Consider the following 25,070-nt stretch of genomic DNA (forward strand, 5'->3'; position numbering starts at 1 on the left):
GGAAAAGTTACATAGTGCTGCTTTAAGATTTCTTTATGTGTTTTAAAACATATTGAGGGATGAGGCTGTGATTTTTAATCAGTAAATCTGCAAAGGACAACCAGGCCGTTTGCATCCACACAGAAATCCTGACAATGTGTCGGCCGTGGGATTTATGTTGCTTTTACACCAAATCTGACGTGCTGAACCTCCTGCAGGGTGCAGGGAACTACCAAAGTCAAGAACAGGCTCGGTGGAGTTTTCAAAATGTTGTATAGTTGTTGGTGGGCAGGAAGCATCTGGTTTGTATGCAGTGTACCAGCACTGGAAAGACAGTGAGGAATATAAGGTGAGAACCAGCAAGGAAGAGGAGGATGTGGGACAATGAGACCCTCAGGTCCAGGGAATACTGTGGGGAATTCAGGTTTCTCAAGGAGGTTACCTTGCACAGGGACCAGTTTATAGTCTGCTTTGTGTGCCCCTGTCTGTTAGTTGAGATAGTTTAATAATGACAACATGCAGGCTAGTGTTACTGCCTTTCATGGTGGAAAACTATGAAATGAATGGGATCCACGTTTTTGGTGTGAAACGAACATACTGGATTATAAACACACAGAGAGAGGAACCAATTAAAAGGTAGGGTAGCAAAAGCAACAAGATGTTAGAACCGGATAGATGGAAAAGAAAGCAAGAAGAAAAAATGTAATTTTGCCCGCCTTTGTGTCTCACTCAAATATTTGAAATGGCAAAAGAAGTGGATTCAGTTTATTTGGTGACATCATAGTCGCCCATCATTAACACAAGAGAAGGTACGGGTCTCTCATGTTCATTTTTTTAGACAGCTGCTAAGTAAATATAACCTGTATCACTGTAATCACTGTACAATTCATAGTTTAACACTCTGGAGATGTGGGGTAACGAGAGCTAATTTATGTCAACAGGTAAGCTTATTATTCAATGCACTTTCTTTCCAAAGCCCTGGGTCTTTTGCTTCACAAGACTACAGTCCCCAAATCTTGCTCTGTAAGTGGGGGAGGCCACATGACCATAGTCCCTATTCACTGAAGGATGGTTGTGCAGAATTACACCAAAACTATTCTTAAATATTTTTTTTTGTAGCAAATAGTGAGAAATGTCTTTCGAGTTTAAATCAAGCTTTAATTCCAGTCCCCTCGAGTGGTGGGTGAGAAGTGTGGCTGATGAAGATGGCGCTCCTGGGTTGTCCAGTCCATTCCCTGCACATTCGTTTTGGCTTAGAAGACAGTATCCAGGTAACGTGGACAGCAGGTGTCCAAGTAGTTTGTCTATAAGCATGCTGGGTATGCCTTCCTAGTCTTGAGGCCTCTATCCAAGGCCATCCAAGGTTTTCAAACTGAAACGTGTGCCAACCCCCAGCTAGTCAAGGCAGATGGCTGCTCCCCCTCGTCTGGTTCTGATGGTCATCTCTTCCTTTTGCATGCTCACCTCGGAGATCTGAATTTAAAATTCATTGCAAACTATTGGTTTCCTTAGCTAGAGGACTTCTTCCAAACTGGCATCTTATAAATACGGACTATGTTGAATTAATTTGATCTAATATCAAAGTAATGTTTACCAGATTGAATTTGATTAAAATTATTCCGCAATGTGCGCTAAAATGACATCTGGCATGAACTGCCGTTGTCTAAACAAACAGCATTGAACTGAAAAGTAGAAAAGTTGTGCAGATACGGACGGAGAGGTGAACGGGTGTGTTCAGGTTTTTGGAAAACAACAGACGGTTATTTCAGCGGAGGGTGCTTATTTGTCTTCTCACTGTAAACAGGGTTAAAGCTGCACAGGACACGCTGAGCTGCTTGTGGAGGCTGGACTGCTGAGGTAAACATCAAGAAGCTTCCAGTAATAAGTCGGTCAAAGTCAAAGACGGCGATGATGCACGCACTTTGTATAAATGTTTTGTTTAGAAATAACATGACAGTTCAGGATTCTTGTGGAAATAACTTGATTATCTTCTCCGTGATCAAAGTAATAAAGTTGTTGGATGGGTGCAGTGTGGTTGGGGTTGTTGTGTTTTGGAAGATTACGGACTCCTTGACATTGTGCAGCATTAAAAACAGGAATGTTTAGACTTCAGTGCCAGTAGGCCAGAGGTTGTTTTATTATTATTTTGTCCTTATATGTACAATTGTTCAATTCAAAGCTTCTGGTTTTTCCATTGAACTTTCTAAAGATAATGAAGAAATACTGGGTAAAATACTATACAGTATACTGTCTACAAGATATACGGTTCAGCGAGATAGTATAATGTACACATTTTATCTGCAGACCAGAGAAGAAAAACTGACTTTGATGATCTAACTTCAACCTACATCATTCTCTGTCCTTTTTGTCTCTCTGAGTCTCTAAATCAGTGATGGTCATCTGACCGATTCCCCTCTGTGTTCACCGCCTTCTTTTCTCTTTGTGTGAGTCTTTACAGGTTTCTTTGCTTACACGGACTCGCGCTGCTGAGGGGAAGTGGTTTTGTTCCTAGAGAATCAAGGGTTTCAATCAGACCATCACTGGCTTGTGTGGGCACACTCAAAGTTGATAATCATGTGTCTGACCAACTCCAACCATTCAAATAATTGTGTGCAAACCCACTAACTTAATTACACCATCACCCCAGCTACTGTGGCATTCAAACTGGAAAGAAGTGATGCTCACACATACCGTATTGCAGAAAAGTACAGACCCAAATCAATTCAATTAGCTTATTTCGTGTAAAGCCAGTTTGCAACCAAAGTCATCTCAAGACTCTAAAGAAGACATGTTTACGACATTTTAGTACACTCAATTTTGTGATTCGGCCGGCAACACGTTGTGAAAAAGAGTTGGGAGAGTGATGCTTTTACCACATTCATACATTGCTATTCCTTCTCACCTAAAAGTAATTTACAATCCCAAGTAATGTAGTTTTACTTGTTATTTAGTCACATTCGTTATGTTTTGAGGTGGGCATCAGGATTCTTGCTCAGCCATGTCTATGAAATGTGCAAAGATTGTGGTGTTGCAATGTCTTTTTGAACATTGCATGGGTGTCCCTGCAAAATAAGTCGACTTGAAGGCAGCCCATGATGCATTATAAAATCTAATACCACTTTCAGACACAAGAGAATAATTTGACAACATTATCAATGATGCAGGAATGAGAAAATGTGAGGATTAAGACAAACTGTTAAATTGACAGTAGCCAACATTCAGATTCTCTTGTGCTTAACAGGATATTTAAGTACATCTAGGCTGACTCCCGTCACCCCTCTCTTCAGTCCTGATCATGGATCCAACCCTCACAGATCTGCAGGACTGTGAGGGTTGGATCAGTCAGCAAGTTCTGATTGTTCTGAAACTGAACATATTCAAATATATCCAGGTTTCTTAGACACCTTTATCCTGAGCATGAACCTAGAGATACTGAAAAATACTGAAAAATGTTGTTTTTCCCGGTGGCAGGTCAGCAGCTTTTCACAACAGCTTCACAACACCACGTCCCAATGGCCAGTGCCATATTTGCAACTCTCTCGCCCGCTGCCTCTTAACCAATTATGACCAAAAATAAAAATTTTTCCCACTCAGTGATTCAGATTTTATAAATTGTTTGTGATTTTCTTCTGTTGATTCCTCTGTAGTGTATTTAAAGCATTTTACAGATGAATACATCAGCACGACTATTTAAATGTCTTTCTTGGTACGATCAGCCAGGACTTTTCTAGTCATTCCAGTTCCCTTTTATTTCTTTTTTCCACACACATGTCACATTTCTGAATGAGTGCTCAGATGAATTGTGGTAACTATTTGTATGTGATACATTACACAACACTTTTTTATTATTTATCTAACCTACCAAACTATCTGATCACAACACATGAGATGCTCAGCTGTGATTCAGAATCAGTACTTTTAAAAGGATTATTGCTAATTGTAATTGTCAGGCTAACAGATCTTGATCTTGTGCTACCTTTGTTAAGCACACGGATATAATCCTGGATTTTTGGACTGGATTTGTACTTCTTGCCTTTGTGAAAAAACAGTGCACTTTTCCTCCAAAAATGATCAGGATTACAGACCCGTCAGTCCGACAGTGCTGGACCGGTCATCTGGCATTCGCCCCGTGGGCCGAGTCAAACTGGGGCCAATGGGGCAGATATGATGGGATTTTTTTTAACACCCTCCATGCAATATTGTTGATGAAGCGGCCCATGATTTCATTTATTTCTGAAGGAGCCAATGGTTGGTCATTCTGTCCTTATAAATGCCCTTCAGTGTGCATTGAGATGGAGGAGAGAGTTGAGGTCAAGAATGGACAGAAACTGACAAAAATGGAGAAAAGGCACAGCCAAAAAGTTATTTAAGGTATGTCATCACACAAAATCAAATAAACTGAACACGCTGTACGGTGAAGAACAGGTCCTGCATAATCTCATGATAGTATTCCCACCTATGATAACTGTTGTTGTTGTGCTGATTAGCTACAAAGCCATTATTCTTTTGTTCTCCTGAACATTTATTGTTGAATAAAGTTGACCTATTGAGAGATAGCTTAATCACCAGGTCCTGCTGCATCCTCTCCGGTGTGGAAATTTCATTCTTCACAGCCAGATGACTAGGACACGAGTGAGCAGGTGCAGGTGAGCATACTGTTACACACTCATACACTAGCCCACGACACGGCTGTAGTACAGGCGTCATATTTGATGTCCCATTCCACTCTGTGATGGCCAGATGCACCTGAGCCCAGGATGTCGGTGTCGCCCCTGGACAAGGCTCAGATGAAGCTTCATTTTGTCACAGTGAAGTTTAAGTTGCTGGTATACCCCCATACACCATGCTTGACAAAAGCCTCTGGGGTTATCCACCTTAGGCCCTGACCTCCCTACTGAAAGATGCTTTATGCCAATATCTTCCAATTTGAGAACTTTAAACATTTTGATAATTTTCTCACATTTATTGAAAATTTGCCTCAGAATTTGAGCCGTTGAACCAAATCATCATTACAATCACACACTGACATCACGTTTGAATCATCATTATTTTTTTCCTGCCTTTTTACAAGAATTTTTGTCATGAATGAAATACAATTAACAATACAAGACAGTAAATACTTTAATGATGAATTCCAATATCTAACATTCATATCGATTTCCTACTTTGACTTCCACAAATACACCTAATAGGTTTATGCAAATGTGAGTCAAAGTTTGCCAACATCCGCCGAACCGTCAACAAACGGACGCAGTGGGAGAGCAGCTTTGTCGGTCATCAAGTACAAACGGTTCCACCTGCTACAAGGCTGCAGCGGCCGACCGCTGGCCCCTCTCCGCTCAGTCTCCGTCTCCACAGGAAATGACCGGCCAAATAAGCAGACAGAGATAATTACAAACCAAACAATAGCCGTCAATCCTGCCCACATCAACCGCCCCGGCCCTGCCCTCCCACCAGCCCGACACAGTTCACTGTAATCTGGGTCCACGTGGTGGGATACGAAGGCGCTCGCTTCGTACGTCTGCCTCTGCGTTCCCGTCCCTCTCATCCTCCCTCCTCAGCCTCCGCGAGACAAAGCGTGTTAACCTTGAGCTGTGAAACAGCTTTGTACCGGCGTCCGAGGAGATATTAAGAAGGTGATTAAGTGAGATGGATGGTACTTTAATTCGCTGACAAAAATAATGGCTCCCTCCTGTTGTTTAATCTTCAATCTTCATTACGTGGTGGGAGAAACTCCAGAGAGTTCGGTGTTTAGCCAAGAGAAAGCTGCGCTAACAAAGGACGCCATCAAGGATAGCGTGTTTACATGCTTAATCAGAATGAATTGTAATTGAAACTCCAAAGGAGGGTTTTGGAAAGCAACAAACTGTAGTCTGAAGGAAAAAATAAATAAATCAGGCTGCAGGGAGAACAATCACCGACCGTCTCTTCTTCACATCACCGAATTTGTTTAAGTGTTTGGACTGTTTGGCTTAAGGTTTTTCTCCCTCTAGGAGAGTTTTTACCTGCCCTTGTTTATGTAATAATTGCTCGGGGGTCATGTTCAGGTCTCTGGAAAGATCCTAGAATCAACTTCTGTTGTAATAGTAATAATAAAGGCTTAAAAATGCTTTGGTTTGATCAGAGTAATCGCTTGTTCCAGGTTGAACACAGTGAATCTACAAAAATGTCTGGACTGTTTGGACTTTTTGGCTTAAGGTTTTTCCCCCACTAGGGAAGTTTTTACCTGCAATGGTTTATGTAATAATTGCTCGGGGGTTTCGACCTGAATAGAAACACTTTTCCTATTTTGGACACAACAGTAAATATTTTCTTTGACTGTTTTAGGAGAGGTTTAAAGGTTCTTGGTAACGCCATTAGGTGAATGAGTGCAGCAAAGTTCCCTTGCTGAACGGTTCGACGTTGCTCCGCCCTCATTTTATGAGCGCCCCTACAAAACCCATGTCATTATTCTCTGTGTAATTCTCTTCCTTCTCTCTATTTGCGACTATTAAAGTGTCATTCTCTGGAGCCGACCTCATGCGCTGACCTGCCGGTGGTGAGACGCGTACGTTCTTTCTGTGGGTGATCGATTCTGGAGGCCGGCGGAGATGGGCCTTGGTTAGTCTCTCCGGCGGGGAGACGCTAACCAAGCGGCACTCGTCCTGCTCAAGGACACTCAGGTAGAGAGAAGGCTCTCGGTGATGCAGCAGACACCTCCCAGCTTTCAAAAGACCCGATAATGCGGATGAAACACTGAAGCGCGCGGTAAACAAGGATGCTGTGTGGTGTTAATGGCGTACAAGGTCTCACATTTAAGACGAGAGCCTGAGGTCATCTGATATCACAGGGACTGAAAGAGAACTTCTGCGGAGATATAAATGGGAGAACTTTTCATCCGCTGAAGGTTTCAGGATATACAGGGTTGTTATCTTTCTTATCACAGTTTAAAATCTACAAAGAAATTATCAGATATGCTCGTAAAAGTCCGTAATGTGTACAGAGAAAGTTAACTTTAAAACAGCTGAGAGGCTGCATCGTATTGTACAGAAAAACGCATTCTGCTCGTCCCCTTTGTGTCCGCGATATTTTCCCGTTTGTGACATTCAACAGTTTTTACAGCTGCCTAATGACTTACTGCAAATAGATGGACTGCCAAACAACAAACGGCGCATGCAGATGAAAGGGGTCCCACCGACATTTTGACACCATATCTGGACAAGTAAAAGCAATCAGCCTGTGCACATGTGTGTGGGTGTTGTTGTGCATAAACACACAGGCGACGGACTGAATGCAGACTTATGCAGCCAGCGGTTGGTACAATGGGGACTACATCAGCGACAGAAATGATCCTTTTAATCTAGTGCATCTCTCGCGGCGTCTCAGGCTAATGTCCGACTGCACAAAGAAAGGTCAGGGAGGGCACCGCTTGGGTGGGTGGAACAAACGACTGGGATGTGCTGTCTCTCCGACTACCCCTTCCTCTCTCTCGGAGGCTTCAAGGTCTGCTTTGGCGTACAGTTACAGTTAGTTTACTGGCCATCAAAGCAAAGCCAAACTTCTGAGCTCTCTAATAGAGTCATGTGTTTGTACGCTTCGTGTTTTGGTGGTAAAAAGTAATGAATGATGAGGCCTTTTATCGCCGCCTAACAACTGAGCTGCCTTGGGGGGAAACTTAACCAACTTGCTGAAAAAGTTCATCCTAACTGTCAGTATCCCGTCTCATGTCTTTATCTCTGTCCTTGTTATAGCTTCAACCCGCGTCTAGAAAGCAAGCTGCAAGTCCCGACGTTTAACAATCCAAAGCAGCCCCAGTACCGAGCGCATTTCGCTGCACACTGCCTAATCTAGCTCATCCTCCTGAGTTCAATATAGTTTATCAGCCAGAGACGGAGGGGGAGAAGGAGGAACAGCCACAAGGAATGAGAGAAAAATAGAGCAGGAGGAGAAGGAGGGAGGAGGGAGAAGGGAGGAGGATGGGGGTCAGTGGAGGTAGAAAAGAAGAGATGAATGCAACCCCTGTTCCTCCTCCGCTGTCTCAAACAAGGCCTGGGTAAACAGGAAGTGCAGCTGCGCTCGCCGTCTCTGTGACTCTCTGTCTTTCACCTCCCGCACCTCCCTTCTTGGGCCAGCCCAAAAATATTCCTATCAGAACACAATTACATCTGCCTTATCGCGTGTAATTCGATAACGATGCACAAAAGGAGAGAAAAAAGGGGGGGAAATACAAATAATTAACAAACATCTCGGAAAATATTTCGCTGCCTTCCCGTCACATGGTGAGGAGTCATGATAGTTGGCAATCTGGACACGCAGTTCCCCACAGTCGGGCCTAATCCCCCTATTTCTTTAAGAGACAGAGGGAGTAGAGAAAAGGAGAAAGGAGGCATTGTGACTGGAGACAGTGCAGTAAAAAGAGGAGCGTACAGTACCAAATTGAGGTCGCTGCAAGACAATGGCTGCCCTTCACTGGCTCATTCACACACGGTCTCCACACAGCTCTATCAAACGCCTCTTTCTTTTCTTCTTCCCCTCCTCTGTTCTGTTCTTTCTCTTTCTTTCCCTCACGTCCGCCTTTCTTTTCCTCATCACAGAGGGACGGGGGATAATGAAACCCTGGCTCACCCAGCCTGATCTGGGGCCCGATGCAGAGGAGAGGAGCTCCCTCTCGCTCCGGTCGGCGGGTACCTTCCCATCGTGGCTCGACGCCTCCAACCGGCTCCACCCTCCACGCTTGTTTTGGATGGAAAGAGTTCAGGGTTGTTTTTTTTTAGAGGGCAATCTTGCAGATTTGAAGACTTCTCAGTGTCTGTCTTGTGATGCTCTCAGGAATGTATTAACTCTTAATAAAACAAAGTGAAGCATTGAACCCACTGCTTTGAAAAGCAGACCATCATTGTTCAAGAATTCAGGGTTTCATAAGATTTTTTTTTAAGTCAAGGGTAAAAATGACACTTTTACATAACAATAGGAGCTAAATGCTATTTTCTGGCAACTGTGGCTCGGGAAGAGTGAATCTACCAGGGTCATGATTAATCACAGGCCGTATAAGAACAGCTGGACAAACCCCTGTGTCGTTGATCATAGGTTTCTTTAAGAAGCTACTTTTGCACATACAGCGAGACGCCATGTTGCAAATAGGTGCAATGAATGAACAAGCCTGGGACCTGCAACCTCGCTGTTTCAGTTTGGTAGTCATACATGAACAAAAATACAGTCACAAAAGACATTTTTGCAGATTCACTGTGTTCAACCTGGAACAAGCGATTACTCTGATCAAATCTAAACATATTGAAGTCATTATTATTACTATTACGACATAAGTTGTCTCTAGGATCTTTCCAGAGACCCAGAACTTGACCCCGGAGCAATTATTACATAAACATAACATAAACAATGGCAGGTAAAAACTCTCCTAGTGGGAGAAAAACCTTAAGCAAAACAGTGACATGGAAAAACTCTCTTGTATTCTTAGGGGTTGGACGCACCAACCCAATAATTCGCCATGTAGAATCGGCCACTATCCGTCAGCCTCTATGAACAATCTGATTGGTGGAGAGCTAGCCCTTGACTAGAGAATCAGAGTTAACCGGAAATGACAATGGTAAACATACTAGATAAACAGCGATAGCACTGACGCTACACTACACTCTATCAAGGCCTCGGTTTGGATTTGGATTGTGTTTAATTGTGTTATATTTTCATTATTAGCCATCGCTCTGTTCAGAACTCCAGACTAGAGCGATCCATCATTTCTTCTTTCCTTTTCTTTCTGGGTGACATCATAGATTAGCGCTGCGTGCAGTTATGGGGACGTAGTATTTTTTTGACCGACTCGGGCAGACGGGAGTCGACTTTCAGTCTGACTCCTTTCCTGCCGACGGTCGGCCGTCGGGCTGGTGTGTCCCGGCCTTTATATTAAATGTGATCGAGAGCAATAAAATCTTTTGTTATCACTGGAAATCTGAAGATCATCAAAATCATCATCATAACTGAAGTCTTTAGGTTTTCAAAATCTTTTTTCTAGTGAAAAATGTAAAATTTGATTTTAGTTTGAGGAAATAACGTGGAATTAACTTTTTTTGTCAAGTTATAAAGTTTGGTGATTTAAATGTCTGACACTCATAAAGTCAAGTAATTCATGTGTTCTGCATAGCACATGTTGGCAAAATCAGTAAGTACCAGCCGGACAGTAGGGCTTGGCGATACAGCGATATAAAAAATATATCGATATATATTTTTAAATGCGACATGACATGACTCCTTGTGCCCCTCTCTTTCATGCGCGGGGGGGCAGGAAAAAACGTTGAAGCAGCAACGTCTGCGGAGTGCGTGGAGGAATTGGGGGGTGAAAGGAACAGCAGTGGCTCAGTCATTTAGAGATGAGCAACAAAATCAAGTTATTTTTAGGAAGTCATAAACAAGTTACAAGTTACTGTGTCCTATCACACTGCTAAAGATCAGTTGCAACTGTGGAACAAGTCGGATTCAAAAAGCTACTGAAAACTACGGACACGAGATGTGAGCTTCCCAGTCGAGAAGCACTGGCAAAGATGTTTACTGAAGTCAGGCAGAGCCTTGCTGACCGGCTCGCTAACGTGACCCATTTCTCGTTGACCAGCGATACGTGGTCTAGCGGGACATGTGACACTTCATTTCACTGAAGACTGGGAGATGAAAGCAGCGTGTTTCCAAACACTTATTTCCCCAATGATCCCGCCAGCTAACATATAGCCGAGGCCCTGCTGGATGCAACTGCAAACTGGAAACTCCAAGAAAAGCATCTGGTTGCTATAACAACCGAAAACGGGCACAGCATGGTCAAAGCGGTTGAGCTACACGAGTGAGTGACGATGTTTCGGTCACAAATTACTCTGGAGTAACATTACGATATTTTCTTCAAACAAAAGCATATCAAAAAAGTTTTTTTCCTTTACATCTTTAGTTGAAAATTTGTTTTTTATGCTGCTGTAATGGCCAACTGTTAAATATAATGTTATTTAAAATAGTGTTAAATAAAGATGAATACATTAATAAAATACAAAACTAAAAGTAAAATCACTCACAATACAAAAGATTTCAGAGCCATATTATTGGGTTGTTTGATAAGAATTAGTGATGTATTGATGTGTTTACCACCTTAATGTTGAGGTACTTTAAAATGCTGCTTAGCCTGTTGATGTCATCAAGGTAACATATATTTAGCTATTATGATGGACTAGTTTTCTTCTCTAGACTAAAAGAACAAACTGCAAAGTAACTACAAACCAATGTTGACATTAAGGCCAAAACATGGAGTTTTAAGTGGAGTAGAAAAATTAAGTAGCATAAAAAATAAAAAATAAAACTAAGAACAAGAAGAAAAAAAATGTGAATAAAAGGTACCTACAGTATAATATAATATAATATAATATTTGATGTTTATGACTGACTGGTGTTGGTTAAGAAAAATAAGCTATGAAATGTGAAAACTACAAAGTTTTATTCTAGAAAGTACTTGGTAGTATGAGTGTGTTAAAGTGAAACCAGTCAAATATTTCACATAAGCCCATTTCATTAGTGTTTTTTAGGATTCTGACAGGATGTGGCATGAATACAAGCGCGTCTCTCGGGCCATTTCCCTGTGCAGGAGAATTGTAACCTGTTTTTGTTACAGCTGGAAGAAAGGGAGACATCTGGAGACATCTCCCCCCCTTGGACTACAAAACCATTCAGCAACAGTTCTGGTTTTAAAAAGTCACCAATCACCAATCTTTAGTCATGACGGATTTCCTCTTCATAAAGTGAGCACTAGGCTGGGGGTATTTGAAAGTGCTAAGGTGGGTTTACTTTATTCGAAGAACAAAAAAAAAAAATGAAAAAACGGTACATTACATTTGTAGATCTCTCACATATCAACAAAAAATATGATTATGTTTTTTATGATTAAATATGATTAAGAGCTTTCAGGGATTTTGAACTTTTAAATTAACACACATCCATTCAGTCCAAATCCTTCACCGGTTATGTGCAGGAATCAGAGCGGGGCATCAATAATACATCCTGTTACATGGATTTACAGCATTGCCTTAGTTTGATGCAGTTCATTTCAATTCCTCTCTTTAATCTCGGATCGCTCCACCTTTTCCCATTTTAACCAACTTTTAGGTCCAATCAGACGCTCACATTCTCCCCTGAATAAAGGCGGCTGCATCATGCAGGTGAATGGGGCTGGACCTGCTAAGTGCTCCAGTACTCGATACGACTAGACAGACCACACAAAAGCAGTCAATTTACCATGACCCAGAAAACAACACTGGAACATAGTGACCATATTTCACATCAGTTCAGATACTCACTTAGTTATCCTCATCTCGGGTTCTTCACGTCCCTCAAAGTTCTGACTGGTAATTTGATTGGAGCAACACGCACATTAAAGTCAAGTCCAGAAGCCGCCGAGGCAGTGAACTCGTTTTGAGGACAACTTTGTGAGCCATTTATTAATAAGATGGTTAGCGACTAATCATATTTTTGCAACAATCGACTCGGAAGGGAAAAAGCACCCAAAGAACAAAAATTGGGTCCTGATCACTTATATTCAGCAAGCTATTATGGAGGAAAATATTGTTCTAAATAAAGCGTGGTCTGTCTTCAGGAAGGATAGACAAACGTCTCATTCACTGAGTCACACATCCTATGGACTGTGAAGAAGAAAAGACCATGAACAGTGAAATGTTCCCCTTTTATGAAAGGATTCATGGAATTCACGCTTTCACACGCAGGGAAACAAGAGGGCAAAGGCACCTTCGGGCAACTTGGGTCACAAAGGCTGATGATCCGTGAGCCTAATTTGGCTTGGCAAACCTAATCGTTCAGCCCTGATCAAATACAGGATCTATTGGCGGCCTTTAAACAGTTTATTGCGGGACAAGGGAGAAAACAGGGATCCGTATTGTTATCCAGACCTCAGAAATGTTGTCGTCGCCTGATCTCTTTTAAGCAGGACATCAATTGCCCACAGGGTCGGAGCGCGTGATGCAGTTAAGGTGACCATTATTTCAGCGATGGAAAAGATGCAGCTGACGTTTTGATGGATGAGTGTTCTTCAGTAAAAAGCTATACATAACTCGATTTTAATTAAGAGCACACCTTACCATGCAGAATCACAAATAGCAGGATGTGTTGCACAGGTAGACCCTCAGGTGCTCTTTAACTCTCAGTGAGGAGGAACCAAGGAAATGTCTCAAATAGAACGGCATTCAGATCAGAGTAATGCGTTTAAACAGGGCGTAAACCTGGACTACATCACAGGATTGGTGTCCAAGGTCTTATTTTACCGGGTTACTCCTCAATAGTGAGTTTTTATTCACAATGAAGTCTTAATACTTTTGACCATGATGGAGCGAAATTTCATCGTAGGACTTCACTTTTGCAGCCTTTTTGAGCAAATTATCTGGCATAAGTCATCTTTTGATAGTTCTTAAGTTTCCTCTTGTAAAGTTCATCTGTAATAGGTGGAGATTTATGGTGAAGGAAACAGACAAAGTTACTCTTTCATAAGCAAGCATGGCGAGCTGTGGCAGGAATCATGGTGAAGAGACAAACCCTGTTACTCTGCTCTGTTTCTTCTCACATCATTGCTATATGGTATATATGGGATAATTGGGACTCCGCCAGTTTTACTATATTGACTGCTGTTACAGTATCAAGATTCCCAAACTTTTAGGGAATTCTGTAACTACACTTAGTAATGAATGATCAGCTTTTTTTAAACCGATTTGTTGTGCTAAAAAAGCTCTTGAAAGCTCTTTCATTGTTTTTTCTTAACGGCAACTTAGGAGAAAATGTCAGCTTCACGGCGGGCGGTGATGTAGTGTGAGGGCTGCTGTTAAATAATAAATTGATTTATTTTTGATAGTGTCCCCTCAAAGAAAAAAAAAAGACATCTGTAAGAAACGGGTTAAATATGAAACAACAATGGAATATGGATGCGGTCGCTAAGGCGACGCCCAGCAGACCACGCCTACCGCGCATCCATACAGTGAACCACTTTCCTGCTCTAATTACCTGCCACTCCAGGTGGGTCATGTTTGTGTTTTGGTAGAACAGGAGCAGGGTGGCAGGAGACTGCACCTCCACTTGACCCCGCGTGTAACCCATCCCTGTGCTTTGCATAAAAAAAACAACAACAACTCCTACTCGAGACCCTGACTCCGGGTCCTCATCTCCCATTTCTGTTTCCAAGTAATTATCTTGGAGTCTATGGAAGGGGTGGCCACCATTGTGTTCCGGCTTAGCACTCGGGGGGATGTGGAAGTGATGTGCACTCAGTAACCTTTCTGATTGGGGTTAACCGCCATCATATTTGCATGAGCAGACAAGGCTTTCATTAGCTTAGGTAGCAAGACCTCAGGTGCACAACGCACTTACCTGCTCACACGACAACATGACTGTGATTAAAATGAAACATTTTATCTATTAGACACAAAATCCTCTGTTTTTTTCTCCGGTAATGCCACAAGTGAAAAGAATGGATGTATTTTGTTTTTTTTAAAAGGAGACATTTCGTTTTTCAACCTTTTACACAATTTCCTGGGGCAGTTTTGTGTTCAGATAACTCTAGGAGTGCAGTACAAATGCCCTCTTCTTGGCCATCTCACCACACTAAAAGCTGATTATGTTGTAAAACATCAAATAAAGGCGTTTATTTACTTAGATCGCTCAAATCAACAGCCGTTTATTTGGGACGTGCCTTTATTAATTGTGTGTCTCCATTAAACCCAAATCTTATTGTGCCAAAGGAGGGGAAAAGAGGTGAGTGAAGAGCTAGAGGCTCCTTTTTTTTTCGCCTTTCTCTCTAACACAGAAGCCGCTCAACTTCATAACACGTCATCAGTGAGGTCCCTCTAAAATTAAATAGTCTCACACTTTCCAATTCGTTTAAGGTTATATGTTTGTGGTAGGGAGGCTTTATTTGCATACGGTAGAATATATTTTAAACCACCAGAAAAACAATGTTTGACCCGGACTTTAGGATGGGCGTTTAATATAAAAAATATTTTGCTACACCTGGCAGATAATTGGGCCATTATTTTAGGTTTTACTGTATTGCAGGAAAACTAAACATGTTAGTTATTTTTATTGAATCTCCAGCAATTTCTGAAATGATCAATTATCCTATTAAAAGGCAGAAGAGTCAGAAAACAGACCAATGCATTATGGCCTCTTCTTCCTTCTTAGTTCTTCCTTAAAGTGATGAATGATCAAGTTAAACTACTTGAAATCCAACCTTAAACAACTAACAGTTTGTAAGTTGTAAAAAAAAAACAACTAAAGCACCTTAAGCTGATCCTACAGATCAGGTGGGTAACAGTTCCGACCAAGAATGCTTCTTCTTGTCCAAATATATTAAACAATGACAGATTTAGGATCCTTCAAAGCTCAGGTTGGCCATGTGTTGATGTTGTCTCAAGTCTTTGATTCCAGTCTGTTAACTGAAATGTTTACGGTAGCTCTGCATCCTAAACTACCGTCGTCGTGTTCACATGGCTGCACACCTGCCTCTGTGTTTGCCGAGTTTGGCTGAATTATCTTCTACTGTTTACCTCACAGCTGTGGAGGAAGATGATTGTATCTGTGATCATTTTCCATCTGCAAGAAGCTTATTAATGTTCAATAGCATCTTGTATGGTAACGACAGCATTCTGTTTAAATCACTGCAGCTTGACTGAACATGCAGCAGAAATCCTGAGAAATAGGACAACTGGTTATTCTGATGAAAAGCTCGTGTTCTGCTCAGCGTCTCCTGACCCCTGCACATCCATCCTTCCTTACAGCGCAGAATCAGACTGGACGTTTCTGGAGGAGGTTTTGGCAGCGACGGACTCAAACATGCTTTAAATCGTATCCCAACACCATTCAGCAGATTTCCAGCGAGCATCCACGGGACGAGCCGTGTTTTATCCTCTCCATTTGAACCAGAGTGGGCCGCTGCAGGGTTTGTTCTGGCACTGACAAGTGTGGGATTTCTGGCAACGCTCGCGCCGTCTCCTGGACGGTTGATTCAGCATTCGGAAAAATTAAAGTCATGCAAACATTTGCACAAAGAGAAAAGGCATCACAGGCGACAAAAAACACAACAAACAAAACAAAAAAAGGGTGACATATCCAACTGTAGATCCAGTATAGAAGAGGATCAGAGTGGACAAATCACTAGGTGACGCTAACACGCACACGCACACACACACACACACACACACACACACACACACACACACACACACACACACACACACACACACACACACACACACACACACTCCGTCCCTCTGCTGTCATCTATAATTCAACATGTGGTCGGGTGGGCAGATGCCCCATCCCTAGGGGGTCCCCGCATGCCTTTGCTACGATGAAACATTTAAGAGCACAGGACAAAATGGACCATGCTCAGTGAATAAACAGGATTTTTTTTTTTTGAAGGAAAAGCACAAACACATGCTCGTGCGAGCGTCCACACTGTGACCGTCACATGATGTCTTTAAGATATACAGTGTATTTCTAATCGTCCACAGATTCAGGGTTTTAACTTACATCTGGATGACTGCACTTGTGTATTTCGGACTCTTGACACGTGCGACATCATTTGATTTGACGCCCTCCAAAATTCAGTCCCCTCGTGTTTTTGCAGACACGCATGTGCAGAGGAGGACAAACAGCAGCGCTGGTTCTCTTTTTAAGGCGGGGGCACTCGGCGAAAACGAATGACAGCACTCGCCTACAGTCGTGGGTCATCGGATGAGTCACGGAGCAGCAATAGGAGCACTTTTACGGCAGTTTTAGTTCATATCTGTAGATAAACGGCAGTTTGAGATCAATGATCAGCGCTTGATGGGAGAGAGAAGACCAAGCTGTGAGTCTGGGTTTTTATTTCACACGTGTGTGCCATTGCTTGATGAAGCAAAGTGGGAGAAGCTCTGCAAGCGCATGCAGATGCAGGTGCTTTTAGCGTGTCAGAGAGGAACAGAGCCTTCTTCAGGAGGCCTGGACTGAGGCCAGGCTGCTGTAGGCTGTGAATATTAATGTGTTGTAACCTTGATGCAGGAGGAGCAGCTGGAGGAGGAGAGGAGTCTCCTCTGATGACATCAGACAAGAAGACAGGAACTCCGGCTTGACGGCACACTGAGGTGTGACTCCTCACCTCTATATAATCTACGTCCTTCACCGCTCTCCTCTAATCAGCGCTCTGCCTCCTAAATCTGCTTCGCAACCTCCATCCTCCCCTCGATTCTACCCATCTGTGTCCTCTCGTCATGTACAAGTCTCTGCTCCTCTGCTTCAGCTTTTATTCTCTCCCTCCACTTCAAATCTTTCATTTCGTCATCAACTCCTCCTCCAAACGGCGCATGTCTTCCACCTCCTTTCCTTCAACTTGTATCGTTCTCTGCAGTGGTGCTCTGTTTCTCCTCTTCATTACCAACCGTATCCCTCTCTCTCCTCACTGCTTCTTCTTTGTGATTCAGGTGTTTTCTTCATTTGTTTTTATTTAGCTAAATGTACAAGACTGAGGAATAGGCGAGTGCAGCGTTTGCTGTGAAGCACGGAGGCGGGTTTATCATGCTGTGGGCTTTTGTGGTAACGATAGCGGCGCTGGAAACATTTCACCTGTAGACGGCTCAGCCTGAAACTACCGTCCCAGATCCATTTCTCTACCAGGTCACCTTTCACTTGCATAACTGTCCACATACTCAGAAATATTCTCCTCCTCCATCTCCACTTTCATCCTCACCTCCCATCAAGACTCGTCTTTCCTGCCCTTTTCGTATTCCATCCCAGGATCCTCCTCCTCTGTCCTTGTCTCCTCGTATTATGTTCTCAGCCCTCTTCTCTTTTGTCTTTTTTTTCCACACCCCGTCCTCTTGTCCTCAGCTCCTTTTCATCATATGTTCTTCAGCCCTTTCACTCTCATCCCTCCCATATCCTTCCCCTCGTGCCCTGCTCTTACCTTCCCTTGCTCTTATCTGAGCTTATCCTTGTCCTGTCATTTCTCATCGTTTCCCTGTCTCAACCCCCCCACACACCCCCCACCCTGCTTTCTTTGTCTTTTGTGAAAAACTTTGCTCTAATCCAACTTTGTCTGCTCGCACCTCCGATCTTCCAGCCCTCCCTACGCCACCTCACGTCCTACCCTCTGTCCTTGCCCGTCCTCTTGTTCTGTTTCCCCCATTCTTTGTGATTTGGGCAGCCCTCTCCAAACTCTATCTTTTTATCTCGCTGTTGTTCCATTCTCTCCCTCTCCCTCTCCCTCTCTCTCATTGAACCCCCTCTACCCCCTCTCAGCTCACTGCCAGGCGACCAGAGCCCAAACTGTTCAGCTGCAACTGTTCCAAGCCCAATAATTACAGCTTGTCAGAAAGAATTAATTTTCTCATTTCTCATAAAGACGTGTAAAAAATTACCATGTTATTATAACGCCGCCACTCTCTTGAGGCTCCGACGAAAAACCAAATTTAATTTCGGAAATTCTTCCCTCGCACATTAAATTAAACACATAAATAAGAGTTTAGAAATTAGGGGGAGACTGTCGGGTGGGGCGGCATATGTTCGTTAGGCCAGCCCCAGTTCTGGATAATGCTCGTCGTAATGTTTTGATGGCCCCGTCTATCGGTAAGTACCAATACATTTTACATGATCACCATCGAGGCGGGCAAGCGAGCTGCCAATTAGCTCCCATACAGCTCTGGAGAGCGCTGGGAGAGAGAGGACGGGGGATCTGTTTGGCAAAAGAAACACACAGCGAGATATGGAACACAGCTAATTAACAACCACGTATCGAGAAAAGCATATTTACAGAAGGGAGATCCTCTAAGGGACATGCGGCTTTTCACGGAGGATAAAACGGCCATGTTTAAAAAAAACACACACCATGTTTCAATAGTAAAGTTTTATACTGTATTACAGGACATGGTAACAGGTTTTAAAATGAGACAATTACCACTGAAGAGCAACCGCAACACGTGGTATTACACCATGTCATTATTAATTTAACAATAACTAACCTTAAAGGGGCGCGAGCTGTGTCACAAACGATGTACTTTTACTGTTTCTGCAGGAATTCAGAGTGGAAGTAGCAGCCAGGTGCCGCTCATCAAATCCTCCCGATTAGCTGATAATCAGCAAACGTGAGCACCTCAATAAAAGGAGACAATTTGGCAGTTTACAAGTCTGGAGCGCTCAGATGTGTATTAACATATCGCCAAAGAAGGCAAGACATCAGCTATGATGTCTGAGAAGTGCTTGTTGCTGTGCGCGGATCGGGGACGGTTATCAGAGCATTTCCAAAGCCGCTAAACAGCGAGAAAGATTTTCCACAAGTGGAAAACAGTTATGACATTTGCCGGTCGTGCAGTTGGAACTGACCACTTTTAGAAAAAGACAAGTCAAGAAAAATGAATTAGCAGCATGGTTTAGTTTTTTTGTTGGGCAATTTCTTTTGGACATAGAGATGCAAATTAGCAATGTTTGGCTCTTAGTGAACAACATAGAGTATTTCAGCACAAATATCTGATACCAATTGTCAAGCATGGTGGTGGCGGGGTGATGATCTGGGCAAGCTGCAGTCAGCGAGCTGACTCAGCGGTCCTGCAGTCAAATCTAAGGCCATTTCTTCAGAAGCTGAAGGTTGGCTGAGGTGAAATCTTTCTCTAATGATCCAAAGCCCACCGGCTGTGTACGATCAAATACCAGCAAATATTGTCGAAACGACTCGAGAGGTTGATAAAATCACGCAGAAAACAATTACATCATGTCACTGTTGCTTAAGGTGCTACAAGCTGTTAATCTGAGGTGTGTACTTGGTGTTTCACACCCTGTTGGTGCATCTTTTCTATAGTTTTTGTTACCAAAAATAATGACTTTGTATCATGTGCTGTTGTTTTTATTTTATCTCAGGTCTCACTCATTTTATGGCCTGATAAGAAGATGATTTTTTCTTTTTTCCTTAAGAACAATTAACAGAGGGTGTAGATTTCCTTTCACATGAAAGAAGTAAACAAATGTTTCCTTTGTGTCAGAAAGATTTATAAGATAAAGCTGAGCAAGCCTTTTGACTCGGGCGCTGCGGATCATGGGAACCATCATGCCAATGAAATGCACGGCGTAGGATGATTTTGTCTTTAACCTTTATCTCACAGCTCCATTAATTCTATTTATACTTCCGTTTCGCCTGTGTTAAATGTATAGCGGAGCTATTCCCGGTCACATACCAATAGAGGTTAACAAGAAAGCAGCTGTTTATGCAATTTCAAGCTATAATCACATAATTCTCAGATGCATGATTACTATCTTCTGAAGCGCTTTCATCTCTGCTCTTTTGTAGGAGACAGCTTCAAAGAGCAATTGTTTTGGCATTTTTTCATGATATATGTTATAATTTCAAATGCTGACGATATGTTGCTCTCCTGTATTATTTGTTAAGATCATCGGTCCCATTTGTAAATTGATAGCAAGTGTTTTTTTCTCCTTTTTTTTTTTATCTTTCTGATGGCACATTAACGCGACCCGTCCTGGACAGTTGTGTCATACCAGTCGCAGCATTTGGTGAAAACGTGTTTATCATCTCAGCACATATCTCGTACTACTAAAAATATAATTATAAATGGGATAACGAGCATGATGAGGAATGTGATTCTGCTCTAAAACACAATTCAGTTAAATCCAACAATACTTTATTCATCCTCGAAGGGAAATTAGATGTTGCAGCAAGTTCCATTATCCGTGTCACATGTTTCTTTTCTCTAATCGGTTGCATTTCTATCTAATGGGGTCCAGGGGAAGTTTCCTCTGTGTCCATTAGTCCATCCCTTGCAAATCAAAGCACAGTCTGGAGGAATCACACTAGTTCTTCCTGTCAAAGAGGGGAAGGACCCGGACGACTGTCCAGCCTAATTTACGGTGCTTCTGCTGGTAGTTTTGAGTTTGACACATTTAAATGTTACAATGATCATTGAAGGAAATGTATGCAAAATGTGTTTACATGTGGAAAAGTTTAATTGGTTGTTATTTTTAAATATGAGAGCAGCTATTTGAGATTTTAAGTGCTCAGAATAAGACCCCACATCTAAAATCAGTGGGAAGGAAGACACTAACAGATAAATTAGACAAGTGAGAGCTCTTCGGATGACGCAGCGGGGAATCAGGAATGCTGTATTAAGTGTTGACAGACAGTAAAGGAGAAGGGATTAAAGTGCTCGTTAACAATACGGAGGCTAATTCTGGATATACTCCTCAAAAGGAGCATCTATACACCCTGGATTTTAGCTATGCTGTCTAAGTTCATCCGTCAGTTACAGATGCTGCATATGATGACATCAGCTCAATAGTTGCTTGGTAACGCCCGATGCATTCAAACATTTCAGGTACGCTGCTTTCTCTTCCACACTTTCAAATGTGCAATAGTTTGTCAATATGTGAGAACTAGTCGCGGTCCACTGGTACCTTCCCCTGAGTGGCCGGCCTGGTAAGGTGTTGTCCTCCCTCTAGCAGCCTTCAAACAGGGATGAGGAGCTACTTCAGCCTGCTCTGCTGAGCTTCACCCCCGAGTGGCTCCGGGTCAACACAGAACCAGTCACAGTGGTTTCTCGTTGCAGTTTACAGCCCAACAAGCCATATTATCTTAACAATATGAATGATTATGCTCTGCTAGATCATTATTCACAAGTTAAGCAAAGTAGCTAAGTGACAGCTACCCACTAATAAAACTGCACCCCTAATTATGCAAACATTTGTAGCCTAATATAATTTTACCTGTCGCGGTAAATCCCCTCCCCCCCGTACAGTTTTAATAAATGTAAAATCCAGCTGTAAAAACCAAAGGCGGCTTTGTACGAGGCTGTTAAAATATTTATATCTGCTATAAAATTGAACAATCAAGGAAACTGATGATATGGAAATGATGTGATGGAGGAGCCTCTTCGGAGCATCATTCTTACATAAAACCAGTTAACTCAAAGAGTGACTTGAGACATGAACATGTGGGGAAGAGGACGCTGAATGCCAACCCAGCTCCATCAAACGGGGAACTCCCACAAACCCACACAAACAGGGATGAACAAGGTGTCCCCTCCAACTCGCTGGTACAATGAAGACGGGGACTTTCCCTGCCTGCAGCGTAGGACGCGCACACTCATGCACATGCAAATATTTCCAGGGCAGAGCAATGGCTGATCCGACAAGGCTGCAACAAACACACATACGCACACACACAGTCACCAGCAGACACATACAGGCCACGGACAGTGTGACCACTGCCAGCTAAATCTCCTTAGCAGAGCAGCAATGGAGCTGCAATCTGTGATCATGACACTGCCTTGACACAGACTGTCTGGACTTCCTCACACACACACACTCAGATAAAGAACAAGCAGACACTATCACGCTATCTCATGGTCGTTTGTTTTGTATCTGCTTCTGCTGTCGCTGTCGCCCCCTGACCCCAGGCCTTGTGCTCCACATACCACCGTTCACTGCCTTTTGTCATCACGGCCGAGCTGTGATTTGTTACTGCCGGGCGGCGACGTTCAAGCGCTTTGGACAGTCAAACACATTTCTGAAGTTTTTAGATGGGCGGTCAAAGTTTCTTTGATAAAAACGTACGACAACGCGGGACAAGAAGGCCTGGCTAAATGAAAAACCTGGTAGTGAGACCAGAGAGATATAAATCGGATAACTAACTCTCCGTTTCTGCAGACCCACACTGACATCACACAACCAGGTTAAATGACAAATGACAAAATATTCTCAATTTGGATATTTTCTCAGCCCCTTGGAGACAAAGTAGTAATCATCAGACGTGCTTCCATAATATTTGTGGTTATCTGGCGTTAGATGATGCTATATTCATGTGCTGCATGACTGGCTGTGAATGCAGGGTTATGGATGTTACTTAAAGTTTGCTTTTATACATTCAGTTCAACAATAGATTACAGAAAAGTCGGTACATGGACGATGTAGGTCTCAGGATGTGAAAGAGGAAGAATGATATTTCAGATCATTGAAATGTCTTTAGGTAAATATAGGGAGGGATTTGTAGCTTCTCCTTCAACGCCTGCATATTGTTATAAACAAATTTCAGGAATTTCTAAGACTTTCAGTGCATAAACAGGAAGTGTAAAACTAAACTTTTCTCAGCTGTTACCACCTCCGTCACTAATATGGATTTACGTTCACAAAGTAACATCCACTGACAAGTTTCCTCTGCAAAGGTCCAAAGGTCCAAAGGTCATTTAGGCTTCTGTGGGGTACACTGACTCTCAGAGCAACATATCCTGCCTCAAGAGGACACACATTACCGAGGCACGGCTGATGTAGTAGGGGGTACTGGGCCGGCCTGCCCGCGGTCCTGATCCGCCCCCGACGCAGCATGTGCGGAGGATCTTTAAATGAAACATGCAGCTTTGACGTCCCTGTTCTGTTGCCCACTTTAAAAAGGAAAAACAGGACAAAATAACACCTGAAATGTTTTGTCGCTCGGCCTCCTCAATGCCAGAGCACCTTTGAAGTGGAAACAATGCTGTCAAAGCTTCACTGGATCACTGTTTTTCGCAGAATGTGTTGAAATCCGGAAATGAAGAAAATAGAAATGACAAAGAAATGAAGTCAAACAGAAGAAACGTGAAGGGCACTGGGTTTACTGTCTGAAAAGAAAAGAAAGTTTCAGGAATCTTTTTAGTTTATTCTTTCTTCAATTCATTCCTTTATTGAGTCACTCCGTCTTTCATCTATTTCTTTTTCTCTTTTTGCAACAACTTTTTTCCTGACTTTGGGTTAGACGACTTATTGTTTTCAAACACTTTAATATATGGCATGCTCACCTTGGGTTTCCCTAAGTGCTTGATGTTGTGATGAAGTTGATGTAAAGAACCTGCTAACATGAAGATATCTGAAGGTCCATATATACTCTCAGACGGAGCGTTCTTACCGCATCCTGCGTTGATTTTGTCCGTCTTCTGTTACAGAGCCTCAATGCCTCGTATTACGGATTAAATGGAGCGATACCACCGGAGGTCAAGGGGGCAGTATTGAGCACAGTGACTCCGTCATTAACCAAATATGAGAAGATGAAACAAAAGACGAAGCCACTCAGCCTCACTAGCAAGCTGTGCGGCGGTTCATAGAGAAGCAGAATGTCACATCCACAAATAGTGGGACTTTTCATCATCAGTTTGGCTAAAATTAAATTAAAGAATTCAACATTTATGCAGTGACTTTGGTGAAGTGGTTTCATACAGCAGAGCCGTTCACACCGCTGTTTTCATTTCCTCCGACATAACGCCAATAAAACATTGAAAATGAATGAGTTCACTGTCCTCCAACAGCCTCCGCAGTCAACTCTCTCTCTTTATATATCATATGTTTATCGAAAAGGGTTTTTGCTTAAATTAACAGCAAATTTGCTGTCTGTTAATAAGTGATCGACTCATGACTGTCCCCTGGTGGATGTGCTGCTAAACAGCCATACGAAAGCTAATGACGTGCAGAAGTATGAAGGACAGTGAGGGAAACAACGTTTAGAAAGGATAGATGTAAAACGTACGGAAGTGGAGGATAAATGGACCTTAAAAATATTTTTATAGGTAAGAACTTTTATCGTTCTCACTCAACAGCTAAAAGACAGTTTTCTCTCGAAAGAGAAGGAGGTATAGCAGACTGGAGACACTCCAGCGACCGGCTCAGATGGAATGATTCTTGATTAACGTTGAATGTTTTTGAGTACGCTCACATAAACAGGAAAGCTGCAGCCTTACCAGTTACTCGGGAACTACTTGAAGAGAAAAATCACCAGAGCTGCCGTTTCCACTGATGCTCTTCACTCCTGGACCTGAGGGAGGACAAAAACAAGAAGAAATGCATCTAAATGCAACTAAAAACTACATGTGCACTTTTGTCCAATTAGAAATATCAGAGCTGAAGTAGAGTCCGAGTCGGAGTCCAAAGGATTAAATCAAAGTCCACCTTAAAAATGAAAAAATACCACAAAGTTTTTAACACAACGGAAAAGATTTTTCAACGCTTAACTTTGGTGAACTATTTGCAGAAGTATTTGCAAATGTTCTGTTATTTACAGGCCAACATTTTTT

At 42.5% G+C, this 25,070-nt stretch overlaps 1 protein-coding gene across 1 annotated transcript in view; it reads right to left on the reverse strand.

The window, feature by feature from the left end:
* The window catches only part of sox5 (SRY-box transcription factor 5), a 240,364-nt gene that overhangs the window by 136,046 nt on the left and 79,248 nt on the right, over nt 1-25,070 (reverse strand). Inside the window, exon 2 of the mRNA XM_061714126.1 lies at nt 24,738-24,811. The gene's annotated coding sequence lies outside the window, so the exon portion shown is untranslated. The remainder of the gene's footprint in view (nt 1-24,737; nt 24,812-25,070) is intronic.

Source organism: Cololabis saira, chromosome 23 (genome assembly GCF_033807715.1).
Source record: "Cololabis saira isolate AMF1-May2022 chromosome 23, fColSai1.1, whole genome shotgun sequence".
In the NCBI taxonomy this organism is placed as follows: Eukaryota; Metazoa; Chordata; class Actinopteri; order Beloniformes; family Belonidae; genus Cololabis; species Cololabis saira.